The sequence below is a fragment of the Marmota flaviventris genome, chromosome 10 (genome assembly GCF_047511675.1).
Source record: "Marmota flaviventris isolate mMarFla1 chromosome 10, mMarFla1.hap1, whole genome shotgun sequence".
Lineage (NCBI taxonomy): Eukaryota > Metazoa > Chordata > Mammalia > Rodentia > Sciuridae > Marmota > Marmota flaviventris.
The window spans coordinates 85,573,327-85,600,905 of record NC_092507.1 but is presented as its reverse complement, the minus strand read 5'-3'; the positions used below and the strand labels follow the sequence as shown (position 1 = coordinate 85,600,905).

The window sequence follows — 27,579 nt, the reverse complement described above, 5'->3', positions numbered from 1 at the left end:
AAAAAGCTTCAGATTTTGTCTTAGTAAATTGTATTTTGGCTTTTATCAAGAGTGCGTACAGAAGTTAAAAGAAGGGGCTGGGGATGTGGCTCATGCGGTAGCGCGCACGCCTGGCATGCCTGTGGCCCGGGTTTGATCCTCAGCACCACATACAAACAAAGATGTTGTGTCCGCTGAAAACTAAAAAATAAATAATAAAATTCTCTCTCTCTCTCTCTCTCTCTCTCTCTCTCTCTCTCTTTAAAAAAAAGTTAAAAGAAACCCTTTTAGTTGTTTCATGATTTGCATTAAAAAATAAAAAAAGTCTCTATTATAATCAAAAGACAGCTATATGTCAATTAACATAGATCTCAGGTCCCAAGATCCTATTATGAGCAATAATACTATGAATAAATATGAATTTAAATTCTCTATAAAGAACTGGATTTTTAAAAAATATGATATGTTGTATTATAGGTTTTATATATATATATATATGCATATAAAATTTTAGTTATTGGTGGTTCATAGTAAATATGTGCTTCCTATTGATTTCCATGAGCCACAATGTCTTCAACAGTTTTTTTAAAACACCAGAGAACAGTAAGCAAGAGAAAATAGTGCAGAACATTCTTCATGAAGAGGTCTGGTGTAACGGACTCCAACTCCAAAACAGATTGATTTCACATTAAGTTACTTTTTATATGTGTAAAATTATGTAAATCATGGAGTAGGGAATTTGGAATGCCAACTACTTTCATGCAAACTGATATTTTATGATTTTCTTAATAAATAACTGAATATCCTATTGGTTTTGTATATTAACCCTTTCAATTTCTGAATCTTTTAATGTAGTAATGATAAATTTTTAAAGTACTAAATGATTTTGTATGAATCTAGTTTCAAATATTTTCTCCATCATTTATTGTAACCAACCTTTCCTTATAGCTGTGATTTATACAGAAGTTAATGAAGACAACAAAAATAATCTATTCCAAGAAGTATTTTCTTCTGTTGAAACATTGACATTTACCTTTGGGGATATGTAAGTAGAGGACTGTCATTTAAATGTACTTGGCTGAAGTGTGTTTGAGTACATTGGGTGTAGAAGTCATAGAAAGTAAAGTATTAACTATTATAACATACTATCACAACTTTGAAAAAGCCATATTTCATATTACTATATTGATGTATTTGGAGGTGTCTTTATAGCTATTTAGAAGCAACCTTCACTTGCAAGTTCATTTGCAAGTTCTCAGGTTCTTACTTAAAACAGATTGTCCTAGAATACATGATTGTAAAGCCTGTGACAAAGAAGCATAATGGTATGCTTTTTTTTTTTTTTTTTAACCTCCCTGGATAGCTTTGCAAACTTCCTTATGGGACATGTACACAGACTGCCTGTTTCTCGGGAAAATAAGGTAGGCTAAGTTTATGTGAAAGTGAAACCTTTAATGTTTTTAACTAAGTAATTTATTTCCTAATCTTAATCTCAGAATTACTTTCATAGCGAAGTTTATAAATTACCACATTATGGCATGAAAATCAGACCAATTCATTTAAAATATGATAATATGATGAGTTTCTGAAGCAGTAATTTGATAATACTTTTTAAGTGGACTGAACTATTAAAAGAGTATGCCTGATATTTTATAACATAAAATGAATCCATATGGTATAGATCTGAAATATTAGAAGAGATTTTTAACCTTTTTTCCCTACTGACTTTGCCATTGACCTTGAGACTGGTGAAACTTGAAAAAAAAGAAAAATGGAAAAAGTGGGGGGGGTGGTAATCTCACGTACCATACAATTTTTTGTTTGTTTGTTTCTTTTGGCTAGGAAACACTTGTTAACCCTGTATATCTTAATTCTCCCTACCAGCATCCCTAGGTTTAGGGTTATGATTTCTAATTGGAAGAAAAATTTCTTTGGAATAATAAAGTGTCTGGAATGTATGGAGAATGTTGCCTTAAAGATTTATAATAGTAGGAATATTTTAAGTTTACTGATTATTTTTTTCACTTAATCATATTTAAACATACTCCCTCAGAGACATGTGTTGATAATTCCCGTTAAGATGATCAGATCCATTAGTGAGACCCTGTCTCAAAATTTAAAAAAGGACTGGAGATGTGGCTCAGTGGTTAAGCACCCCTGGGTTTAACCCCTGTTACCAAAAAAAAAAAAAAAAAAAAACAACAACAACAAAAAAAGATTGATCAGATCCAAAAAGGATTTCAGCAAATGTACCAGGTACTTGTATTATATCAGAATAATATAAAAACTTAAGCTAGTGTAGTGGCACATGCCTGTAATCCCAGCAATTCAGTAGGCTGAGGCAGGAGGAGCACAAGTTCAAAGCCAGCCTCAGTAATTTAGCAAGAATATGTATCAAAATAAAATAAAAAAATAAAAAGGGCTGCTGGGTGCAGTGGCACATGACTGTAATCCCAGTGGCTTGTGAGGCAGGAGGATTGTGAGTTCAAGCGAGCCGCAGCAACTTACAAGGCCCTAAGCAACTCAGTGAGACCCTTATATAAATAAAATACAAAAAAGGGCTGGGGTTCAGTGGTTAAGTGCCCCTGAGTTTGACCCTCAGTACCAAAAAATAAAATTAAATAAAAAACTAAAAGAGCTGGGGATCTGTCTCAGTGGTTGAGTACCACAGGTTCAATTGCTGGTACCTCCAACACCCCCAAAAGAAAACCTTAAGATCTTTCTTAAAATGAGACAAAATATGAACATGACTACTTAAGGTATTTGGAACATGTATTATAATATTGCAAAAAAATTAGGACTATTTCTACAATCACTCATTGATAAACAGAGAATAAGGAAGAGTCTTAAAATTGTTAAATATTTTACTGTTTTTCAGTTTTTTTCCTCAATTTTACCTTTTAAAATTGTAACTGATTCTTCAGAAGGTAATAAAACATTTTATATGTGTAGCAGAGCTGTGCCCAATTTAAATTTTAGATATGAATCGTATTTCCTATTCCTGCTTCTTTAGACACATACTATACTGACCTTTTATAGAAAAATACTTTTCCCCTTTTTAAAAAATGTTATTCCTTTTTAAATTTTTAATTTTCCCTAGAGATTAAGATTAAAAAACTCATGATATAATCCTAATAATAACACTACTTTTTTTGATGAAGGTTTTTAAAAAATAAAAAAATAATAACTGCAATTCATTTTAATAGTGCTTACTATGTACTCTCTACTGTGCTAATAACATTACATCATCTTAATTCTTAAAACAGCCTAATGAGTATAGTGTTCTTATCCTCTTTTTACAGAAGGGCAAACTAACCTTAGGTGAATTTAAATGTGTAACCCTATGTCATAGAGCGAATAACAGAGCTGGACTTTAGACCTAGGTCTTTTTGATCCCTTTTGCATTGAATCCATATATGCCTTGTATTGCCCAACCAAGTAGATAAAATGTGTTTAAGATTTAACAATTTTGATAGATGTTGCTTTCTAGCCCTGCTAATGGTAGCCACTAGTCACATCTTCTTAGTCTATTAGATACTTTTAAAATGTTCAAGTAAGTAGCTACAATGGTATATGGTATAACTATATGGTAGTTAATAGCTACCATATAGGATATTACATATATAAAACATCTGCATCTTTACAGAAAGTTCTGTGCTAAACTACCTAATAAACTTTCAAGAATATGCTTATCATATAATAAAATGGTAAAAGATGGCTGGATAGATCTATATCTTCTATTTAGATAGCAATCTATTTAGATCACTTCTTCTGTATCTTCTGTTTAGATAGCAATATATTTAGATGACTTCTTTGACTTCCTAATATTTGGGGGATATGCAAAATTTAAAGTTTTGCATAGATTCATTTATGTTAACTAATGCTGTTAGTAAATAATGAGATTGTTTATTCTTGGATCTTAAAAACTGCTGGGCAAAAAATCCATATAATTCTTAGAAAATGTTCTGGTATTTAAACAAACTTCTCAGGCTCTTTAAAAGGTTTTAAATACTTGAAATTCTTTAGTAGGAATTATGTCAAAGTAATGAATTAGGATAAAAATTTTCTGAAGTAGAGATTTGTTGTCTTTTGCACTAATCTTAAATTTGTTTTCTTCCATGTTGCAAAGTCTTTTGGAAACACATCTGTGGACTCAGTCAAGCCATCCAATGAACAAGGTAATACTCAATGTACTTATAATTTTTGTCAAAAAATTTTGCAGTTTCTTTCAATGAGTGTTTTGGATTACTTAATATCTTCTTGATTAATGTAACCTAGTGTACCTAGGGTACTCATTTTTAGTGCAAAAATGACATATAAAGATAAAAATATATTGTAATTTGAGGCCATTTTATGTTTACGTTGTGTCCTGTAGTTATAAATTTGTCTGAATGCTGCTTTCTTTAAAATTATTATAGAGCATGTTTAACAAATACTTACTCTGATATTTTTATTTTCAGGAAATTTTTCTCCTATAGAATTAGACAACGTGCTATTAAAAGACACTGACTGTATTGAATTGGCTTTTTCATATGCTAAAACATGGTCAAAATATACAAAAATCATAGTGTCATGGATTGAACAAAAGCTTAACTTGGGTGAGTTTTCTTTTGGAGCATCTGATTAACTTTGGAGTGTAAGAACTAAATTGTTTATGATCATTTTCTATAGACTGTAAGTATTATGATTACAGATTAGTTGTTTCATTGTAATAAATAAAATCATTATTCATTTTCTCTTCCTGAGACTTTTCTTACACTAGATATACTTGTTCAATATTTACTATGGGTTGACCACTAGATCTAGAAGTCATATTCTAGTGGATGAAAAGAAATACAGACAGATAATATGGTAAAAGGAGATAAAAGCAATAAGAGATGTTTAAGCAGAAGGCAGTGAAAGCTTAAAAGAAACATTCCCCCGTCCTCCCATGCTGGGGATTGAGCCCAGCACATCAGGTAGGCTAGGTAAGCACACTATACTCTACCACAACTGAGCTACATTCCCAGCTCAAAGAAACACCTTAAAAGCTAATATTAGCCTAGAGTTTTACAGCTGAAAAAATGTTTTCATAGGAATTATCTCATTTAGTCCTACAAAACTGTGGGAAGTAGGCAAAACAAGAATTCTTAGCCCCATTTACAGATAAGATAAACAAGTGATTTTCCTAAGATCATATATCAGATTCAGTCATATAGCATAACTGGAAGAAAATAGAATCTAGCAAAGCCTTTCCACTATATAATTTGTTTTTAATAGGGAATGCTAATTAGAATCTCTCCAATAGCTTTAAAAAGGGATAGTACAAAGGCGTAGGTTCCATTTCTCAGAGAGCTGAAGTCCAGTCCAGTATATTTTGAAAAACTTTCCCAGTTGATTCTGATGAACACTTAAAATTAAGAATGAGGGGCTGAGGTTATGGCTCAGTGGTAGAGCACTTGCCTAGTATGTGTGAGACACTGGGTACAATCCCTGGCACCACATAAAAAACATAAAAACAAATAAAATAAAGATACTGTGTCCATCAAAACTTTAAAAAAAAGTTAAGAATGGCTGCATTTTATCAAGATGCACTCATTAGTATGTGTCATCATTTTTTCTCTTCTTATTTTTTGGGGCACCAGGGATTGAACCCAGAGATACTCAACCACTGAGCCTCATTCCCAGCCCCTTTTTATTTATTTATTTATTATTTAAAAAAATATTTTAGTTGTACATAATAACTTTATTTCGTTTATTTATTTTTCTATGTGGTGCTGAGTATTGAACCCAGTGGCACACACATGCTAGGCAAGTGCTCTACCACTGAGCCACAACCTCAGCTCCCCTTTTTAATACTTTGAGTCAGGATCTTGCTAAGTTGCTTAGGACTTTCCTAAATTGCTGAAGTTGGCTTTGAATTTGGAAATTCTCCTGCCTCAGCCTCCCGAGCTGCTGGGATTACAGGCATATACCATCATTCCCAGCTTGTAATCTTTTCAATTGGGGAATTACAAATAGAGTATGGAATGGAAAAATTACTTAATTTTGCCTTCTGATACCTTTTTAAATCTTTTCAGAATTGGAATCCACCAGAAATATTATAAAGTTGGCAGAAGCAACTACAACTAACATTGGACTAGAGGTAAGTGTTCTGTGAATTTCAAGGGTTCTATTTACAAGTGACTAATCAGATGACTCCAAAATAGTGCCTTGTAAAATCAGAAAATTTCAGTTACTAGAGGAAAGAACTTAATTGCTAGTCTTTTTATAGACAAATAAAATCCTTTTAAATTTATATGGCTGTGAATTATGAAAAAACTAGGAAATTCACAATTGTATACAAATATTGATTATCATGATGGCTGCTAATTTTCTAATTTATAATTAAAATTAACTTTCTTTATATTTTTCTTATAAATGTATTCATGAATAGTCATTTTTCTGGGAGAAAATAAATCTCAACTTAAGTTTCTCTGTTTTAAGAATAATGTGTGCATTTGGAATTCTAGTGCCATTTCTATTGTATAATTTACTTCTTAATTTTAAATTCTAGGAGTTTATGCCACTACAGTCTGTGTTTACCAGTGTTTTAATGATGTAAAGAATAGTCTCCTTTTAGAACAAAGAATTGCAGCTCTCCAAGCCAATGAATTTGTTCAGGTAAAATTAATTTATTTATATAATGCATGATTTTTTTTAAAAATAGCATATCTTTAGACAACAACCTTTTTCTTTGTCCTTTTAAAAAAATATCCTTGACAGCCTCTACTGGGGAGGAAAAATAAAATAGAAAAGCAAAGGAAAGAAATAAAGGAACTTTGGAAACAGGAACAAAGTAAAATGGTTAGTATTTTACTGGAGTTTCATGTACCTATTTGTGAGCATCTAAAAATCATCTATATTATATAACCATTAACCTTACTCTAGTTTTCTAAAGTACTGCTTAACTGTCTTCCTGAATTGCTAAAGAAACTTGTATAGTAGGGTTTCTTTCAAATTCTATGTTTAATATACTCCTTTCTGCATAGCTCAAAACAGAAACTGCTCTCAAAAAGGCAAAATTGTTATGCATGCAACGTCAAGATGAATATGAAAAAGCAAAATATTCTGTGTTTTGTGCAGAGAAGGAGCATCAGTGCTCATGTGGTGGATTAGCAAAAAATCCTAACAAGCAACTAGAAAAAAATCGCAGGTTGGAAGCACAAGCACTTCAAAAAGTAATATTTATTTTTTTTTTGTTATTTGAAAGCTCAATTAGCAATAATATGAAAAGGGTTTGAGTTTAAACTTGTAATATGTGTTGGGATTATCTAGGAGGCTTATTCAAGCAGCCTGCTTGGCCCACCTTAAAGTTGAGGATTGAGTAGGTCAAGGGTGAGACCCAAATAACCTATTTCTAACAAGTTCCCCGGTGATGCTGGTGGAGATCCACACTTTGAGAATGACTATGCTAAGAGACTTAAGAATTTGGGGTTTTATTTGTAAAAAAGTATTTTAAAGCAGTAGTTTAATATATTTTACTTGATTTTTCAGAAAGTTCACCTTTTAGGCAAGTGTGTATATTGTATGTGTTCTAATTCCAGCACCTACTTGCAAGTATAAATTAAAATTTTGTTTTATTTATGAAATATAGTTTGATAAACAAATTATGTGAGATAAACAGTAAATAAATTTAGAAAACACTATTTTAAATAGAAGTGATCACTTTATAGACAGACAATATACTAATTGTAAATTATGCTTAAATATTCATTAAACCCAAGTACACCTGAGTCACTCACCAGAATGATTATTATTTGTTATATTTAGAAGTATTCCATTTAAAATATAGATAGACTGTTTCAGAATTTTCATGAATAAAAGGCTTCTCAGTTATTTAAATTCAACTTTTCTGCAATAAGTATATATTTTAAAATATAAATTCTGGTGATCAGTGTTATTTTTTGCTTTTTTTCTCTGATATTCCTGAAGGTAAAAGCAGCAAACAAACTCTACAAAGTTTGTGTAACAAATGTTGAAAAAAGACAAAATGATCTAGAAAACACCAAAAGAGAAATTTTAACACAACTCAGGACACTTGTTTTCCAGTGTGATCTTATCCTTAAAGCTGTAAGTGATTTCTTCAGTATTTTTGAAGGCAAGAGGGGAGAAAAAAGTCTTCTTATCTGCAGAAGGGAGAGGGATGCCTGATAAAATTGATTCTTATGATTTGAGAATAGAACATATTTGAAGATTGGCTTTCAATTTTCATTAGTGACATAGTTTGATTTATTTTTGATCTGTCTCCCTTCCATGTCCCCTAGATTGATGATTTGCTTGGTTAAAATTGAACTGTGAGAGTTTGAAATTGCCTCTAAATCATTGTCTTTTTGCCTTGGTTGATAAATTTGATTTTACCTTGCAACTTCTGTCAGCTGAGTGACAGAAGAGAGATCTATTCTTCAAAATTTGAGTAAACTAAATATTAAAATTGAACCCAGTGACATATTTGAAGACAAAGCATTCAGGCTGCATTTGTTTTCATTACCTCTTTAAAATGTTTTTTTTTTTTGTAATATATTTACATATCCAAAACTTTCTTGGTGTACAGTTTATAAGTTTTAACATACATATAAATTTGTGTGATCATCACCATGGTCAAGATTTGAAACAATTTCATCACTTCAAAGATATTATTTTGCTGGGCACTGTATTGTGTAACTGTAATCCCAGTGACTCAGGAGGCTGAGGCAGAAGGATAGCAAGTTCAAGGCCAACCTGGGCAACTTATCGAGGTCCTAAGCAACTTAATGTGACCCTGTCTCAAAATAAAAAGGCTGGTGATGTAGCTCAGTGGTAAAGTGCTCCTGGTTTCAATCCCCAGTTTAAACACACACACACACACACACACACACAGACATACACACACATACATACACATATACATATGGCACACACCTGCCATACCAGCAACTCAGAAGGCCAAGCCAGGAGGATCTCCAAGCTCAAGGCTAGCCTGGGCAACTTAATGAGAACCTATCTCAAAATAAATGGGCTTAGAAAGTATATAGCTCAGTGGTAGAATCTGTGCCTAGCATGTTCAAGAAAGATCCTGGTGGGTTCAATCCCCAGTGCCACAAAAATAAAAAAGTTATTTCATGCTATACCTTTGTAGTCAAACTCTCCACCTTGCCCTAACTTCTGGCAAGTACTGTTGTGTTCTCCATCTCATTACTTTCATGTCTTTCAGAATGTCATATAAATGTAATCATATAGTAGGTAACCTTTGGAAATAGGCTTTTACATGGCCTGATGCCTTTGAGATTCATTAATGTTATTCATGTATCAATAGTCCATTTCTTTGTATTGCTGAGTGGTAGTCCATTATATGACTATACCACAGTGTTTATCCATTTACCAGTTGGACATTTATGTTGTTTCTAGTTTGGGGTAATTATGAATAGAGCTACAAGAATATTTATTTACAGGCTTTTGATGACTATGTTTCCTTTATTTTAAATAACATAGGAGTGGGTTTATGGTTGGTATGCTAAATGCATGTTTAATTTAATAAGAGCTGCCAAACTATTTTCCAGAATGACTGTAATCCAGTGGTACATGAGAATTTCAGTTATTCTGTGTTCTTGACATTTGTCAGTTCCTTTAAAAAAATTTTTTTAAGTGTTCTAATAGATGGGTAGTGTTATGTAATCATGGCTTCAATTTGTTTCCAGAATGACTAGTGATATTATTATTATTTTTTTTTGTGTGTGTGGTTCTGGGGATTGAACCCAGGGTTTTGTGCATGTGAGGCAAACACTCTACCAACTGAACTATATTATTCCTAGCCTGAAATTAAAAATTTTTAAAGGGCTTATTTGTAATCTGTATTTTGCCTATCTTTAGGTTTTTGTCGAGTTTTTTGTTTTCTTATTGTTGAGCTTGCATGCAGTTTCTCCCATTTACAGCTTCTCTTTATATTTTTAGTATTGTCTTTCAATGAGCAAAATGTTTTAATTTGTATGGAGTCTAGCTTATTATTTTCTTCTTTTATGGGTCATGTTTTTGATGTTATATCTAAGGATAAGGATACTTCCTTCATCTAACCCAAGGTCACAAAGTTTTCTCCTGAAAGTTTTATTATTTATTTATTTGAACTGTGGATTAAATCCAGGGGCTCTTTACCACTGAGCTACATTCCCAGTCCTTTTATTTTGAAACAGGGATCTCACTAAGTTACTGAGGCTAGCCTCAAACTTGCAAGGCTCCTCCTGTCTGAGCCTCCTGAGTTGCTGGGATTACAGACATACACCATGGTTCCTGACAAAGTTGTGTAATTTTTCATTTATATACATGATCCAATTGAGTTACTTTTTTCATTTTTAAATTGGAGCTTTATAACTGTACATATGGTGGGATTTGTGGTTGCATATTCAGAGATGCATACAGTATAACAAAATAATTTGGCAATGTTGTTCCCTACTAATTACCTTTTCCCTTCTCTCTTCCCTTCCCCTGACCCCCTTTCTCCACTGATTTCCTTTCTATTTTCATAAGACGTGTAGATTGAGGTTTGATTTTTAGCATATAGGTGTTATATTAAAATTATACCTGTAGAATTTCAACTTACGGAAGTGATTGAGTACCAACACAGAGAGGTCAATGCCATTGATATAAGAATTTATTGCTTACATTTTCTGAGAAGGCAATTTATCATAGCAGGTTTGGCAGGCAGATGCAGGAGTGAAAGGAAAGCTGAGTTAGAATCTTTATTGGGGTTTCCTCAGGAGAGGTAAAGTAACAGTTTAGAATTGGCTAGTTTGAATAATTCCGGTGGGCTTTGGGACACAGGAATGTTCTCTAGTTTCTTGTTATCTGGCCTTGGGATGATACAGGGTCAGAGGAAATAGTTGGCTTGAGGTAAGAGTTAGATCGGGAGTTGATTGGGCTACAAATTTGGGACTTCTTGGTTTGTGTGAAGTATGTGATCCCAGCTGAGTCCCTGGCTATTTTAAGAGTTGTCTAGCCCAAGGAGGGCAGTTTCTCCCTGGCCAGTATTCTTTTCTTTTTCTGAGACATTAAAATATCATATAATACAGAAAATATAAAACATGGTTAATATAGATGTCTACTTGTTCTGATACCATTAGTTGAAAACACTGTGCCATTTTCTTTAAATTGCCTTTGTACCTGTTTAAAAAGATCACTCGACCGCATTTGTGTGTGTCTGTTTCTGAATTCTCTACTTTATTCAATTAATGTATTTGTTTATCTGCCGCAGTCTGGCTGGGCACAAATGCCGCAGTCTGGCTGGGCACACAATCACGAGCCACCACACAGCTTGTAGATCCAAACAGCAACTCTTTATTCCCGAACTCACACCAGCCGTCTACAATCACGTTCTGGGGAAATCCATGTTCTCTGCCCAAATCCACGTTCTCTGCCCAAATCCACCTTCTCTGCCCAAATCCACGTTCTCTGCCCAAATCCACCTCCACTGGGCTTCTATCTCCCAAAAAATATTGTCTGAATCCCATGAGAACTCAAGGGGAACTCAGGCAGCAGGATACGCCCTATTCCCAGCAGGAATAATCTTAAACCTTAAACCTGGAACCTAAACTGGGAACGCCCTAATCCGCCTTGGTCCTTGAGCAAGGTCACCTACATTCAATGTCACTGCAACATGGGGTATGCTGGCAAGGAAATTGTCATACCTACTTGGCTAATGGCTCCCAGCATTTATCCTTTTGCCCAAACCCCAATATCTTGATTCAGTTGCTTTATACCAAGTCTTTTTATTAATATTTATTTTTTATTTTTTGGTGGACATAATATCTTTATTTTATATTTATGTGGTGCTGAGGATCGAACCCAGTGCCTCATGCATACTAGATGAGCACTCTACCACTGAGCCACAACCCTAGCCCCAAGTCTTCTTTTTTTATATATATCTTTATTTTATTTATTTATTTTTTTATGTGGTGCTGAGGATCGACCCCAGTGCTTCACGCATGAGGGGCAAGTGCTCAACCACTGAGCTACAACCCCAGCCCCATATATACCAAATCTTAAAACCAGGTAATTGGAGTCTTCCACTTTCCTTCTTTTTCAGAATTGGTTTTGTTTAAAATTCTTTACTTTCTATTAAAATGTTAGAATCAACTTGTGTTTATCTACAGAAAAACCTTGGTAACATTTTTATTGAAGTTGTTATTAATTCTTAGATGATATTATGGAGAATTGATTGTATATTTAGCATCCTTTTAAATCCATGAACACTATATATTTTTCCACTTATTTAGGCTATTGATTTTTTTAAATCAGCATTTTATAGTTTTCAACATAAAAATCTTTTACAGATTTTGTTAAATTTAAATCCGTTTATGTGTTATTGTGAATGAATTGTGTACACATACACTTGCAAGTTCCAGCTTAATAACATTTGGAAATACAATTAATTTTTTTTTATATTGATCTTATTATTTGCAACCTTGATAAACTTGTTTTAGTAGTTGTGTACATTCTTGGGGTTTTCTACATAGAAAATCACATTATCTGCAAATAAGAACAGTTTTATATTTTCCTTTCCAGTGTGTACTTCTTCTATTATTTTTCTTTTTAAAATATTTTTATGTCTTTATTTTATTTATTTATTTTATGTGTGGTGCTGAGAATTGAACCCAGCACCCTGCATGTGCTAGGTGAGCACTCTAATGCTGAGCCAGAACCCAAGCCCTCATTTTTTTTTCTTATTGCACTAGATGGGGCTCCCTGTTGAATGGGGTCCCACTGTCAAATAAGAGAGGTAAGAGATGACATCCTTGTCTTATTCTTGATTAGGGGGAAAATATTAAGTCTTTCACCATTAAATATGATGATACCTGTAAGATACTTGAAGATATCCTTCAATCTGATTAAGAAATTTCTCTGTTTGCTAGTCTGCTGAGAGTTTTATCATTAATAAGTGTTTGAATTTATAAAATATTTTTCTATATCATTTGATATAATCATGTGGTGTATCTTCTTTCGCCCATTAATGTGGTAAATTAAATTGTTATTTGAGTGTTGATCTTACCTTGGGATTAGCTCCTCTTGTTTGTGATGTATTATTCCTCTTATATATAGCTGGATTCACTTACTAATATCTTTTTTTTTAATTTTTTATTGTTGGTTGTTCAAAACATTACATAGTTCTTGATATATCATATTTCACACTTTGATTCAAGTGGGTTATGTACTCCCATTTTTACCCCATATACAGATTGCAGAATCACATCAGTTACACATCCATTGATTTACATATTGCCATACTAGTGTCTGTTGTATTCTGCTGCCTTTCCTTAGCTCCTCTTGTTTGTGATGTATTATTCCTCTTATATATAGCTGGATTCACTTACAAATATCTTATTATATTAAAAGATATTAAAATAGATTGTTATATCTTTTTTCTTTTTAAAAATTTGTTCTAATTAATTAGACATGACAGTAGAATGCACTTTGTCACATTATATATAAGTGGAGTATAACTTCTCATTCTTATGGTTGTACATGATGTAGAATCACACTGGTTGTGTAGTCATATATGCACATAGGGTAATAATGTCCAATTCATTTTACGGTTCTTCCTACCCTCATACCTCCTCCCCTCCTTGCACTCCACTTTACCTAAAGTAACTCTCTTCTTCCCTAACTCCCTCCCCTTATTGTGAATTAGCATTACATATCAGAGAAAATATTTGGTCTTTGGCTTTGTGGGATTGGCTTATTTCACTTAGCATGATATTCTCCAGTTCCATCCATTTTCAAGGAAATACCATCATTTTATTCTTTAAGTCTGAGTAATAGTCCATTGTATATTATATACCACATTTTCTTTATCCATTCATCTGTTGAACCAACCTAGGTTGGTTCCATAGTTTAGCTACTGTGAGTTGAGCTGCTATAAACATGAATGTGGCTGCATCACTATAATATGCTGATTTTAAGTCCTTTGAGTATAAACCGAGGAGTGGGATAACTAGGTCAAATGGTGGTTCCATTGCACACTTTCTGAGGAATCTCCATACTGCTTTCCAGAATGGTTGCCAATTTGCAGTCCCACTGGCAATGTATGAGTATACCTTTTTCCCACATTCTCACCAACATTTATTGTTGCTTGTATTTTTTTTTAGTTATGCATAGACTTAATACCTTTATTTTATTCATTTATTTATGTGGTGCTGAGACTTGAACCCAGTGCCCCCCCTTACGCATGCAAGGCAAACACTCCACCACTGAACCATAACCCCAGCCCATATTGTTGCTTGTATTCTTGATAATTGTCATTCTGACTAGAATGAGATGAAATCTTAAGAGTAAATTTTTTATTGATTTTTTTAAAAACATAAATGACAGCAGAATGTAGTAGTTTTGATTTGCATTTCTCTAATTGCTAGAGATATTGAACATTTTTTCATATATTTGTTGATCCATTGTATTTATTTATTTTTTTTTTAATTTTTTATTGTTGGCTGTTCAAAACATTACATAGTTCTTGATATATCATATTTCACAATTTGATCAAGTGGGTTATGAGCTCCCATTTTTACCCCATATACAGATTGCAGAATCACATCAGTTACACATCCATTGATTTACATATTGCCATACTAGTGTCTGTTGTATTCTGCTGCCTTTCCTATCCTCTACTATCACCCCTCCCCTCCCCTCCCCTCCCCTCCCCTCTTCTCTCTCTGCCCCCTCTACTGACATTCGTTTGTCCCCCTTGTATTATTTTCCCCCTTCCCCTCACTTCCTCTTGTATGTACTTTTGTATAACTCTGAGGGTCTCCTTCCGTTTCCATGCTTTTTCCCTTCTCTCTCCCTTCCACTCCCACCTCTCATCCCTGTTTAATGTTAATCTTCTTCTCATGCTCTTCGATCCTACTCTGTTCTTAGTTACTCTCCTTATATCAAAGAAGACATTTGGCATTTGTTTTTTAGGGATTGGCTAGCTTCACTTAGCATAATCTGCTCTAATGCCATCCATTTCCCTGTAAATTCTATGATTTTGTCATTTTTTAATGCAGAGTAATACTCCATTGTGTATAAATGCCACATTTTTTTTATCCATTCATCCATTGAAGGGCATCTAGGTTGGTTCCACAGTCTAGCTATTGTGAATTGTGCTGCTATGAACATCGATGTAGCAGTGTCCCTGTAGCATGCTCTTTTTAGGTCTTTAGGGAATAGACCAAGAAGGGGAATAGCTGGGTCAAATGGTGGCTCCATTCCCAGCTTTCCAAGAAATCTCCATACTGCTTTCCAAATTGGCTGCACCAATTTGCAGTCCCACCAGCAATGTACAAGTGTACCCTTTTCCCCACATCCTCGCCAGCACTTGTTGTTGTTTGACTTCATAATGGCTGCCAATCTAACTGGAGTGAGATGGTATCTTAGGGTGGTTTTGATTTGCATTTCTCTGACTGCTAGAGATGGTGAGCATTTTTTCATGTACTTGTTGATTGATTGTATGTCCTCCTCTGAGAAGTGTCTGTTCAGGTCCTTGGCCCATTTGTTGATTGGGTTGTTTGTTCTCTTATTGTCTAATTTTTTGAGTTCTTTGTATACTCTGGATATTAGGGCTCTATCTGAAGTGTGAGGAGTAAAGATTTGTTCCCAGGATGTAGGCTCTCTATTTACCTCTCTTATTGTATCTTTTGCTGAGAAAAAACTTTTTAGTTTGAGTAAGTCCCATTTGTTGATTCTAGTTATTAACTTTTGTGCTATGGGTGTCCTATTGAGGAATTTGGAGCCCGACCCCACCGTATGTAGATCGTAGCCAACTTTTTCTTCTATCAGACGGCGTGTCTCTGATTTGATATCAAGCTCCTTGATCCATTTTGAATTAACTTTTGTGCATGGCGAGAGAAAGGGATTCAGTTTCATTTTGTTGCATATGGATTTCCAGTTTTCCCAGCACCATTTGTTGAAGATGCTATCCTTCCTCCATTGCATGCTTTTAGACCCTTTATCAAATATAAGATAGTTGTAGTTTTGTGGATTGGTTTCTGTGTCCTCTATTCTGTACCATTGGTCCACCCGCCTGTTTTGGTACCAGTACCATGCTGTTTTTGTTACTATTGCTCTGTAATATAGTTTGAAGTCTGGTATCGCTATACCGCCTGATTCACATTTCCTGCTTAGCATTGTTTTTGCTATTCTGGGTCTTTTATTTTTCCATATGAATTTCATGATTGCTTTCTCTATTTCTACAAGAAATGCCGTTGGGATTTTGATTGGCATTGCATTAAACCTATAGAGAACTTTTGGTAATATCGCCATTTTGATGATGTTAGTTCTGCCTATCCATGAACAGGGTATATTTTTCCATCTTCTAAGATCTTCTTCTATTTCTCTCTTTAAGGTTCTGTAGTTTTCATTGTATAAGTCTTTCACCTCTTTTGTTAGGTTGATTCCCAAGTATTTTATTTTTTTTGAAGATATTGTGAATGGAGTGGTTGTCCTCATTTCCATTTCAGAGGATTTGTCGCTGATATACAGGAATGCCTTTGATTTATGCGTGTTGATTTTATATCCTGCCACTTTGCTGAATTCATTTATTAGCTCTAATAGTTTCTTTGTAGAGCCTTTTGGGTCTGCTAGGTATAGAATCATATCATCTGCAAATAGTGATAATTTAAGTTCTTCTTTTCCTATTTTGATGCCTTTAATTTCTTTCGTCTGTCTAATTGCTCTGGCCAGTGTTTCGAGAACTATGTTGAACAGAAGTGGTGAGAGAGGGCATCCCTGTCTTGTTCCAGATTTTAGAGGGAATGCCTTCGATTTTTCTCCATTCAGAATGATGCTAGCCTGAGGCTTAGCATAGATTGCTTTTACAATATTGAGGTATGTTCCTGTTATCCCTAGTTTTTCTAGAGTTTTGAACATAAAGGGATGCTGTACTTTGTCGAATGCTTTTTCCGCATCTATCGAGATGATCATATGGTTCTTATTTTTAAGTCTATTGATGTGGTGAATAACATTTATTGATTTCCGTATATTGAACCAGCCTTGCATCCCAGGGATGAATCCTACTTGATCATGGTGCACAATTTTTTTGATATGTTTTTGTATCCGATTCGCCAGAATTTTATTGAGGATTTTTGCATCTAGGTTCATTAGAGATATTGGTCTGTAGTTTTCTTTCTTTGAAGTGTCTTTGTCTGGTTTAGGTATCAGGGTGATGTTGGCCTCGTAGAATGAATTTGGAAGTTCTCCCTCTTTTTCTATTTCCCGAAGTAGCTTGAAAAGTATTGGTATTAGTTCCTCTTTAAAGGTTTTGTAAAACTCTGCTGTATACCCATCCGGTCCTGGGCTTTTCTTAGTTGGTAGTCTTTTGATGGTTTCTTCTATTTCCTCAATTGATATTGGTCTGTTTAGGTTTTCTATATCCTCCTGACTCAATCTGGGCAGATCATATGACTTAAGAAATTTATCTATGCCTTCACTATCTTCTAATTTATTGGAGTATAAGGATTCAAAATAATTTTTGATTATCTTCTGTATTTCTGAAGTGTCTGTTGTGATATTGCCTCTTTCATCCCATATGTTAGTGATTTGATTTCTCTCTCTTCTTCTCTTCGCTAGCATGGCTAAGGGTCTGTCGATTTTGTTTATTTTTTCAAAGAACCAACTTTTAGTTTTGTCAATTTTTTCAATTGTTTCTTTTGTTTCAATTTCATTAATTTCAGCTCTGATTTTAATTATTTCTTGCCTTCTACTTCTTTTGCTGTTGTTTTGCTCTTCTTTTTCTAGGATTTTGAGATGAAGTATGAGATCATTTATTTGTTGGTTTTTTCTTTTTTTAAGGAATGAACTCCAAGCAATGAATTTTCCTCTTAGAACTGCTTTCAATGTGTCCCATAGATTCCGATATGTTGTGTCTGTGTTTTTATTAATCTCTAAGAATTTTTTAATTTCCTCCTTGATGTCTTCTATAACCCATTGATCATTCAGTAACCTATTGTTCATTCTCCAAGTGATGTATTCTTTTTCCTTCCTTCTTTTATCGTTGATTTTCAGTTCCATTCCATTATGATCAGATAGGATGCATGGTATTATCTCTACTCCTTTGTATTGTCTAAGAGTTTCCCTGTGACATAATATATGATCTATTTTTGAGAAGGATCCATGTGCTGCTGAGAAAAAAGTGTAACTGCTTGATGTTGGGTGGTATATTCTATATATGTCAATTAAGTCTAGGTTATTAATTGTGTTATTGAGTTCTATAGTTTCCTTATTCAACTTTTGTTTGGAAGATCTGTCCAGTGGTGATAGAGGTGTGTTGAAGTCTCCCATGATTATTGTATGGTGGTCTATTAGACTCTTGAACTTGAGAAGAGTTTGTTTGATGAACATAGCTGCACCATTGTTTGGGGCATATATATTTATGATTGTTATGTCTTGTTGGTGTATGGTTCCCTTGAGCAGTATGTAGTGTCCCTCTTTATCCCTTTTGATTAACTTTGGCTTAAAATCTATTTTATTTGATATGAGTATGGATACTCCTGCTTGTTTCCGAAGTCCATATGAGTGATATGATTTTTCCCAACCTTTCACCTTCAGCCTATGTATGTCTTTTCCTATCAAATGCGTCTCCTGTAGGCAGCATATTGTTGGGTCTTGTTTTGTGATCCATTCTACTAGCCTGTGTCTCTTGATTGGTGAGTTTAAGCCATTAACATTTAGGGTTATTATTGAGATATGGGTTGTTCTTTCAGCCATATTTGTTTATTTATGTTACTAAACATGGTTTGTTTTCCACTTTGATTATTTTCCCCCCTTTAGTGTCCTACCTCCCACTGTTGGTTTTCATTGTTATTTTCCATTTCCTCTTCCTGTAATGTTTTGCCAAGGATGTTTTGAAGAGATGGTTTTCTAGCTGCAAATTCTTTTAACTTTTGTTTATCGTGGAAGGTTTTAATTTCATCTTCCATCCTGAAGCTTAATTTCGCTGGAAACACAATTCTTGGTTGGAACCCATTTTCTTTCAGTGTTTGAAATATGTTATTCCAGGATCTTCTAGCTTTCAGAGTCTGTGTTGAAAGATCAGCTGTTATCCTGATTGGCTTACCCCTAAATGTGATCTGCTTCCTTTCTCTTGTAGCTTTTAAAATTCTCTCCTTATTCTGTATGTTGGGCATCTTCATTATAATGTGTCTAGGTGTGGGTCTCTTATGATTTTGCACATTCGGCGTCCTGTAGGCTTCTAGGATTTGGGGTTCTGTCTCATTCTTCAAGTCTGGGAAGTTTTCTCGAATTATTTCATTGAATAGATTGCTCATTCCTTTGGTTTGAAACTCTGTTCCTTCCTGTATCCCAATGACTCTTAAATTTGGTCTCTTGATGTTATCCCATATTTCTTGGATGTTCTGCTCATGGTTTCTTAACAGTCTTGCTGAGGTGTCTATGTTCTTTTCAAGTTGAAATACTTTATCTTCACTGTCTGATGTTCTGTCTTCTAAGTGTTCTACTCTGCTGGTAGTATTCTCAATTGAGTTTTTAAGTTGGCTTATTGCTTCCTGCATTTCTAGGATTTCTGTTTGTTTGTTTTTTATAACCTCTATTTCCCTGTATAGTTGATCTTTTGCTTCTTGGATTTGTTTATGTAATTCATGGTTGAAGTGATCTTTCATTGTCTGATTTTGTTGTCTGATGTCTTCCTTGAGACTCCAGATCATCTGAAGCATGTATATCCTGAATTCTTTATCTGACATTCCATCAGCTGCAGCTATTACCTCTTCTAACGTTGAGTTGACCTGCAATGCTTGTGGTCCTTTCTTTCCTTGTCTCTTCATACTGTTCGCGTTCCTTTCTTCTTGGTGAAACTGTTGTGCTATTGAATTTTCCCCAATATTTATATTGGTGTTGTATAGTTGCAAAGTCTCCCTCGCAGGCGCAGGCGGCGGCTCTGCCCCTCCTCCAATTGGGGCAATGTGCCTACCACACCGGCAGGCCGCTGGGCCTGCTCTGCCAGTCGGTAGCAGGTCCGCCGACCTTGCAGGCGCGGGCGGCGGCTCTGTCCCTCTGCGGGCCGCTAGGCTTGTTCTGTCGGTGGTCGCAGTTCTGCCTACTTTGCAGGCGCAGGCAGCGGCACTGCCCCTCTGCAGGCCTCTGGGGCTGTAGTGCCAGTAGGTCGCAGGTCCGCCTACTTTGCAGGCGTGGGGGGGGGGGGCGGCTCTACCCTTCCTCAGGCCACTGGGCCTGTTCTGTCTCTCGGTTGCAGGTCTGACCTGTTCTGATGGTGGTCTCAGTTCCGACTACCTTGCAGGCGCGGGGGGGAGTGGGCGGCTCTGCCTCACAGCAGGCCGCTGCTCCTCTTCTGCCAGTGGGTCGCAGGCCCGCCTACCTTGCAGGAGTGATTGGAAGCTCTGTCCCGCCGCGGGCCACTGGGCCTTTTCTGTCGGTGGTCACAGTTCCCCTACCTGGCAGGCGCGGGGGGTGGGGGGCGGCTCTGCCCCTCAGCAGGCCGCTGGGCCTGCTCTGTGTTTGGTCCCAGTTCCCTCTACTATGCCGGCGCAGGGGGAGGGGGCGGCTCAGCCTCTCAGCAGGCGGCTGCTCCTCTTCTGCCGGTGGGTCGCAGGCCCGCCTACCTTGCAGGAGTGATTGGAAGCTCTGTCCCGCCGCGGGCCACTGGGCCTTTTCTGTCGGTGGTCATCCTTCCCCTACCTGGCAGGCGAGGGGGGTGGGGGGCGGCTCTGCCCCTCAGCAGGCCGCTGGGCCTGCTCTGTGTTTGGTCCCAGTTCCCTCTACTATGCCGGCGCAGGGGGAGGGGGCGGCTCTGCCTCACAGCAGGCCGCTGCTCCTCTTCTGCCGGTGGGTCGCAGGCCCGCCTACCTTGCAGGAGTGATTGGAAGCTCTGTCCCGCCGCGGGCCACTGGGCCTTTTCTGTCGGTGGTCACCCTTCCCCTACCTGGCAGGCGAGGGGGGTGGGGGGCGGCTCTGCCCCTCAGCAGGCCGCTGGGCCTGCTCTGTGTTTGGTCCCAGTTCCCTCTACTATGCCGGCGCAGGGGGAGGGGGCGGCTCAGCCTCTCAGCAGGCGGCTGCTCCTCTTCTGCCGGTGGGTCGCAGGCCCGCCTACCTTGCAGGAGTGATTGGAAGCTCTGTCCCGCCGCGGGCCACTGGGCCTTTTCTGTCGGTGGTCACCCTTCCCCTACCTGGCAGGCGAGGGGGGTGGGGGGCGGCTCTGCCCCTCAGCAGGCCGCTGGGCCTGCTCTGTGTTTGGTCCCAGTTCCCTCTACTATGCCGGCGCAGGGTGAGGGGGCGGCTCAGCCTCTCAGCAGGCGGCTGCTCCTCTTCTGCCGGTGGGTCGCAGGCCCGCCTACCTTGCAGGAGTGATTGGAAGCTCTGTCCCACCGCAGGCCACTGGGCCTTTTCTGTCGGTGGTCACCCTTCCCCTACCTGGCAGACGAGGGGGGTGGGGGGCGGCTCTGCCCCTCAGCAGGCCGCTGGGCCTGCTCTGTGTTTGGTCCCAGTTCCCTCTACTATGCCGGCGCAGGGGGAGGGGGCGGCTCAGCCTCTCAGCAGGCGGCTGCTCCTCTTCTGCCGGTGGGTCGCCAGCCCGCCTACCTTGCAGGAGTGATTGGAAGCTCTGTCCCGCCGCGGGCCACTGGGCCTTTTCTGTCGGTGGTCACCCTTCCCCTACCTGGCAGGCGAGGGGGGTGGGGGGCGGCTCTGCCCCTCAGCAGGCCGCTGGGCCTGCTCTGTGTTTGGTCCCAGTTCCCTCTACTATGCCGGCGCAGGGTGAGGGGGCGGCTCAGCCTCTCAGCAGGCGGCTGCTCCTCTTCTGCCGGTGGGTCGCAGGCCCGCCTACCTTGCAGGAGTGATTGGAAGCTCTGTCCCGCCGCGGGCCACTGGGCCTTTTCTGTCGGTGGTCACCCTTCCCCTACCTGGCAGGCGAGGGGGGTGGGGGGCGGCTCTGCCCCTCAGCAGGCCGCTGGGCCTGCTCTGTGTTTGGTCCCAGTTCCCTCTACTATGCCGGCGCAGGGGGAGGGGGCGGCTCAGCCTCTCAGCAGGCGGCTGCTCCTCTTCTGCCGGTGGGTCGCAGGCCCGCCTACCTTGCAGGAGTGATTGGAAGCTCTGTCCCGCCGCGGGCCACTGGGCCTTTTCTGTCGGTGGTCACCCTTCCCCTACCTGGCAGGCGAGGGGGGTGGGGGGCGGCTCTGCCCCTCAGCAGGCCGCTGGGCCTGCTCTGTGTTTGGTCCCAGTTCCCTCTACCCATTGTATTTATTTTTCTGTAAGGTGTCTGTTCAGTTCCTTAGTCCATTTATTGATTGGGTTATTTGGTTTTTTGGTGTTAAGTTTTGTTTCTTTTTTTTTTTAATTTTTTTTTTTTTTTAGTTGTCAATGGGCCTTTATTTTATTTATTTATACGCAGTGCTGAGAATTGAACCCAGTGCCTCACACCTTTAAGGCAAGTAAGTACTCTACCAATGAGCCACAACCCTAGCCCCTGGTGTTAAGTTTTTTGAGTTCTTACATACCTGGAGATGAATTGTCTCTCTGAGATGCGTTGCTTTCCATTCTTGTTTGGTTTTAGTGTAGGGTAATTCCTGTTTCATAAAACAAATGAGTTGAGAATTGTTCCCTCCTGTTCTGTTTTCTAAAAGAGTTTGTATTAAATACGTGTTATTTCCTGTTTGGTACTATTCCCTGGTGAAAGTATCTGGGCTTGGGATTTGTTTTTTAGGAAGGTTTTTTTTTTTTTTTTTTTTAAACTACATATTCAACTTTAAAATACTATTCAAGTTAATTATTTTTTCTTAGGTGAATTTTGGTAGTTTGTGACTTACCTGGAATTGGGCCTGTCATCTTAAATTGCTGAATTTATGTGCATAGGTTGTTAAATTTCCTTATCCTTTTATTGTCTCTATAAGTTGTAGTGATCTCTCCTCTTTTGTTTCTGATGTAGATCATTTGTATCTGCTCTTCTTATCTCCCCTCTTATGCACTGGCAGGTTTTTCTCTCTGGTTAATCTGGCTCCACGTTTATAAACTTTATTTATATATTCAAAAAATTGTTTTAAAAACAATTTTTATTTGCATTGATTTTTCTTTTAAGTTTTATTGATTTCTGATTTTTATTCTTTATTTCTGTTTGCTTTGGGTTTGTTTTACCTTTTTTTTTAAGTTTCTTAAAGATAGGAGCTACGTTGTTTACTGAGACCTGATTTTCTAGTAAAAATATTTAATGCTTTAACTTTTTCTATATAATTGTTTAACTGAATCTCATAAAATTTGAAATGTAATTTCCCATTTGTTTAGGTCAAAATATTTTCTAATTTTCCTTAAGACTTAATTTTCAGTGTAAGGATAATGTAAAGTTTGTTGTTTAATTTTTCAAGTAATTGAGGATTTCTCTGGATACTGATTTCCAGAAAAATCAGTATTTTTCTGATACCGATTTCCTGTTTAATTTCATTATGGTGGAAGAAATACTTTTCATGATTTCAATTCTTTTAACTTTGTTTTGGTTTGTTTTATGACTCAGGATTGAGTCAAGTACAAACAAAGATTAAAAAGTAGAAAAATCAATGAACTGAAAAAGGAAAAGAAAAATCAGTGAAATTAAAAACTGTTTCTTTTAAAAGATTAATAATAAATATTCCACATGTGTACTTGAAAAGAATGCACATTCTATTGTTGACTGGAGTGTTTCCTGAGTGTCAGTTCTTCTTGGTTTATAGTGTAATTTATTTCTTGTGTATTCTTGATTACTTTTAAATATATCTGTCCATCAATTGCTGAGAAAAGAGTTTGAAGACTTGAACATATTGTGTATTTTTAATTCCTTCAGTTTTTATGTATTTTGAGCTATGTTGTTGGTTATTTCCACATTAACAATGGTTATAGGATCTTGATAAATCAATCCTTTTATCTTTATGAAATGTCTACTTGTCCTGGTAAATTTCCTTGCTTTTTAGATTAATTTATGTAATATTGATAGAGTTATTTCAATTTTCTTTTGAAAGTGATATATCTTTTTCCATTTTTTCATTTTTAACTTTATCATTGTATTTAAAGTAAGTTTGTTATATAAACTATAGTTAGTGTATACTTTCTTAAGTGCTTAGTCCATTTATATTTAATTTAAATATATGTTCATATGTAGGTCCTTTTAATTTCTTTCCTGTTTATACCTTGTATTTTCTTAATCTATTTCCATTTTGCTATCTTCTGTTGGTTGAATTGATAATTTTCTTGAACTACATTTTTTTAATTATACATTTAATTTAGTCATTTATCAGAATTGCATTTTAACTTAAAATGTGCATCTACGTTTTGTCCTTTTAATTTATCTGTTGGGTTTTTATTATATCGTATTGTACACATATATACTTTAGTTGGTTATACTAGGAATTGCAGTATTTGTTTTTTTTTTTAATTGCTTTTATTTTTTAAATACATGACAGCGGAATGCATCACAATTCTTATTACACATACAGAACACAATTTTTCATATTTCTGTGTGTATATAAAGTATGTTCACACCAATTCATGTCTTCATATATGTACTTTGGATAATGATGTCCATCACATTCCACCATCATTGCTAACCCCATGCTTCCTCCCTTCCCCTCCCACCACTCTGCCCTATCTAGAGTTCATCTATTCCTCCAATGCTCCCTCTCCCTACCCCACTATGAGTCAGTCACTTTACGTCAGAGAAAACATTTGCCATTTTTTTTTTTTTTTGGATTGGCTAACCTCATTTAGCATTATCTTCTCCAGCTGCATCAATTTACCTGAAAATGTCTTGATTTTATTCTCTTTTATTGCTGAGTAATATTCCATTATGTATATATGCCACATTTTTTAATCCATTCATCTACTGAAGGGCATTTAGGTTGGTTCCACAGTTTAGCTATTGTGAATTGTGCTGCTATAAACACTGATGTGGCTGTGTCCCTGTAGTATGCTTTTTTAAGTCCTTTGCGTATAGACTGAGGAGAGGGATAGCTGAGTCAAATGGTGGTTCCATTCCAAGTTTTCCAAGGAATGCTTTCCATATTGGCTGCACCAATTTGCAGTCCCACCAACAATGTATTAGTGTGCCTTTTCCCCCACATCCTCGCCAATACTTATTGTTGTTTGTCTTCATAATAGCTGCCATTATAACTGGAGTGAGATGGTATCTTAGAGTAGTTTTGATTTAAGAATTGCAGTATTTTTATGTGAATATGATCCTCTGTATGTATGGATTCCACATCCATGGATTCAGAAAAAAAATCACATCTATACTGTAGAACATAAAAAGACTTTCTTTATATCATTCTCTAAACAATATAGTATAAGAACAATTTACATAGCATTTGTATTGTATTATATACTATAAGTGATCTACAAATCTTCTTTAAAGTATTTGGAGAGTATGCATAGATTATACACAAATCTATACCATTTTATATAAGGGGTTTGAGCATCTGAGATTTGGGTATCTGAGGGATATCCTTAAACCCTCCCAGATGGATACTGAGGGATAACTGTCTGTAATTTTTCACAGTTCGCTGAGAACTAATATTTTACCACTTCAGGTAGAATGTAGAAACCTTTCCACTATATAAGTCCCCTTAACCATTGAGGATTGTGGTTGATATGTGTTTTTACATTAAAGATCTCACCAGGCCATCTTAATTGTTTTTGCTTAAAAGTCATATGTATTATAAAGAAGAGAAGGAAAGTAGTATATGATATTTGTCCAGATACTTTCCATTCTGTTTATTTCCCTTTCATTCCTATAGTTCCATCTTCTGTCTGGTAATGTTTTTCTTCTGTAAACAGAACTTCCCTTACCATTTCTTTCATAGCAAGTCTGCTGGTCACAATTTTTTAAATTATCCTTCATTTAAGAATACCTTCATGTTGTCCTTAATTCTAAAGAACATTTTCACTGTATATTGAGTTATAAATATACAATTCAGTTGTTGTTTTTTTTCCCCACCACTTTAAAAATGTTGTTCCACTGCCTTCTGGCCTCCATGGTTTCTCAGAAGAAATCCATAGTCAGTTGTGTCATTGTTCCTTGTATGGTTTGTGTTGCTTTTCTTTGGCTGCTTCCAAGTTTTTTTTTTAGAGAGAGAATTTTTTTTTAATATTTATTTTTTAGTTTTCAGTAGACACAACATGGGTATTTTATTTTTATGTGATACTAAGGATCAAACCCAGCGCCCTGCGCATGCCAGGCAAGTGTGTTACCACTTGAGCCACATCCCCAACCCTGCTTCCAAGGTTTGATTCTCTCTGTGTTTGCCTTTAAGCAGTTTGGCTAAGATATCTGTATACATAGATTTTGCTGAGTTTTTCCTGTTTTGGATTCACTGAATTTCTTGAATCTACACATTTGATCATTGCAAATTTTGACAAGGTTTCAGCTATGTTTTTTCTCAAATATTTTTGTTTGTAGCACTTTCTTTCTCTAAAACTCAAGTGACTCAGGTGCTCTCACAGTTCTGGCTGATCCTATTTTTTTCTCCAATCTTTTCCCCTTTAACTGTTTTTACAAACAGTACCCAACTTACTATGGTTCAGCCTAAGATTTTACAACTTTACAGTGGGTTTTAAGTATATTTTCAACTTAAGTTGGATTTTTCAGGAAGTAATTATAAGTTGATGGGCATCTTTATTGTCCTATGTATCTGTCTCAGGTTCACTGACTTCATTTTCCTATATAATCCTTTAATAAAAATTTTAGTAGAAAAATTCCCTTTTGTTTCTTTTTTGGATCTTCTGTTTCACTGCTGAGACTTCTGTTCAGGTTTCAAGATTGATTATCCTCACTTCTTGACCATGTTATCATAGCAGCTTTAGAGTCTTCATCTGATAATTGCACCATCTGTGTTGATGTCTGTTCACTGTCTTTTCCCTTGTGAGTAGTTGAGATTTTCCTGGTTCTTTGTGTGACGAGTAGTATTAAATGATATCCAACACATTTTCAGTAATACTTTCTTGTCGCGACCCCTTGCCCGCAAGGAAGACGCAACTCAGGAATCTTCTTTCAGCAGTTTATTCAGGTCCTTGATATTTCTTCTTCTCTCTCTCTCGGATGCCCCTCCCAGCCTTAATAAAGCATCTCAAGCCCCAATGCAAAGCTGCCACGTGGAGCTTTCTCATAGGGTGATAAGGGATTACGTGCCAACTCTCCAAAAAAGGAGTTGTTTATCACAGGCCACAGTGGAAGCCGGCGCCATCTTCTAATGGTGGCCACGGTCTATAGGAACGGCTCACCACACTTTCTGTGACCTTTTTATCCTGTTTATAGCCTGAATTGAAAATTCATTTTTTTTAAGTTGAACAGAATTTGATCTAGTTAGATTCACTCTCCACCTCCTGTGTGCCTCCCTCTTAATCTTCTAACTGGGAAACTAAAATGTACCTGCCTACTCTGCTATCCTCCAGGAAGCCAGGGGCATCAATTCTCAGTCATTAAATAAGGGGAGAATAAAGAAAAACAAGAAGAATTTCAAATCCACTCACTCATTGGAGCACAATTCATCTTGTCATAAAGGATTCCCTCCGACGTTTCTGTTCCACTTCTACTCACATCACCTGCTGCCACAGGACAGGATTGCATCTTAGGGGTTTATGCTTCTTTGGGCACTG

General features: G+C 36.9%; 1 pseudogene; it reads left to right on the top strand.

The window, feature by feature from the left end:
• Positions 1-27,579, top strand: part of LOC139707462 (rho GTPase-activating protein 29-like) — a 65,532-nt pseudogene that overhangs the window by 18,576 nt on the left and 19,377 nt on the right.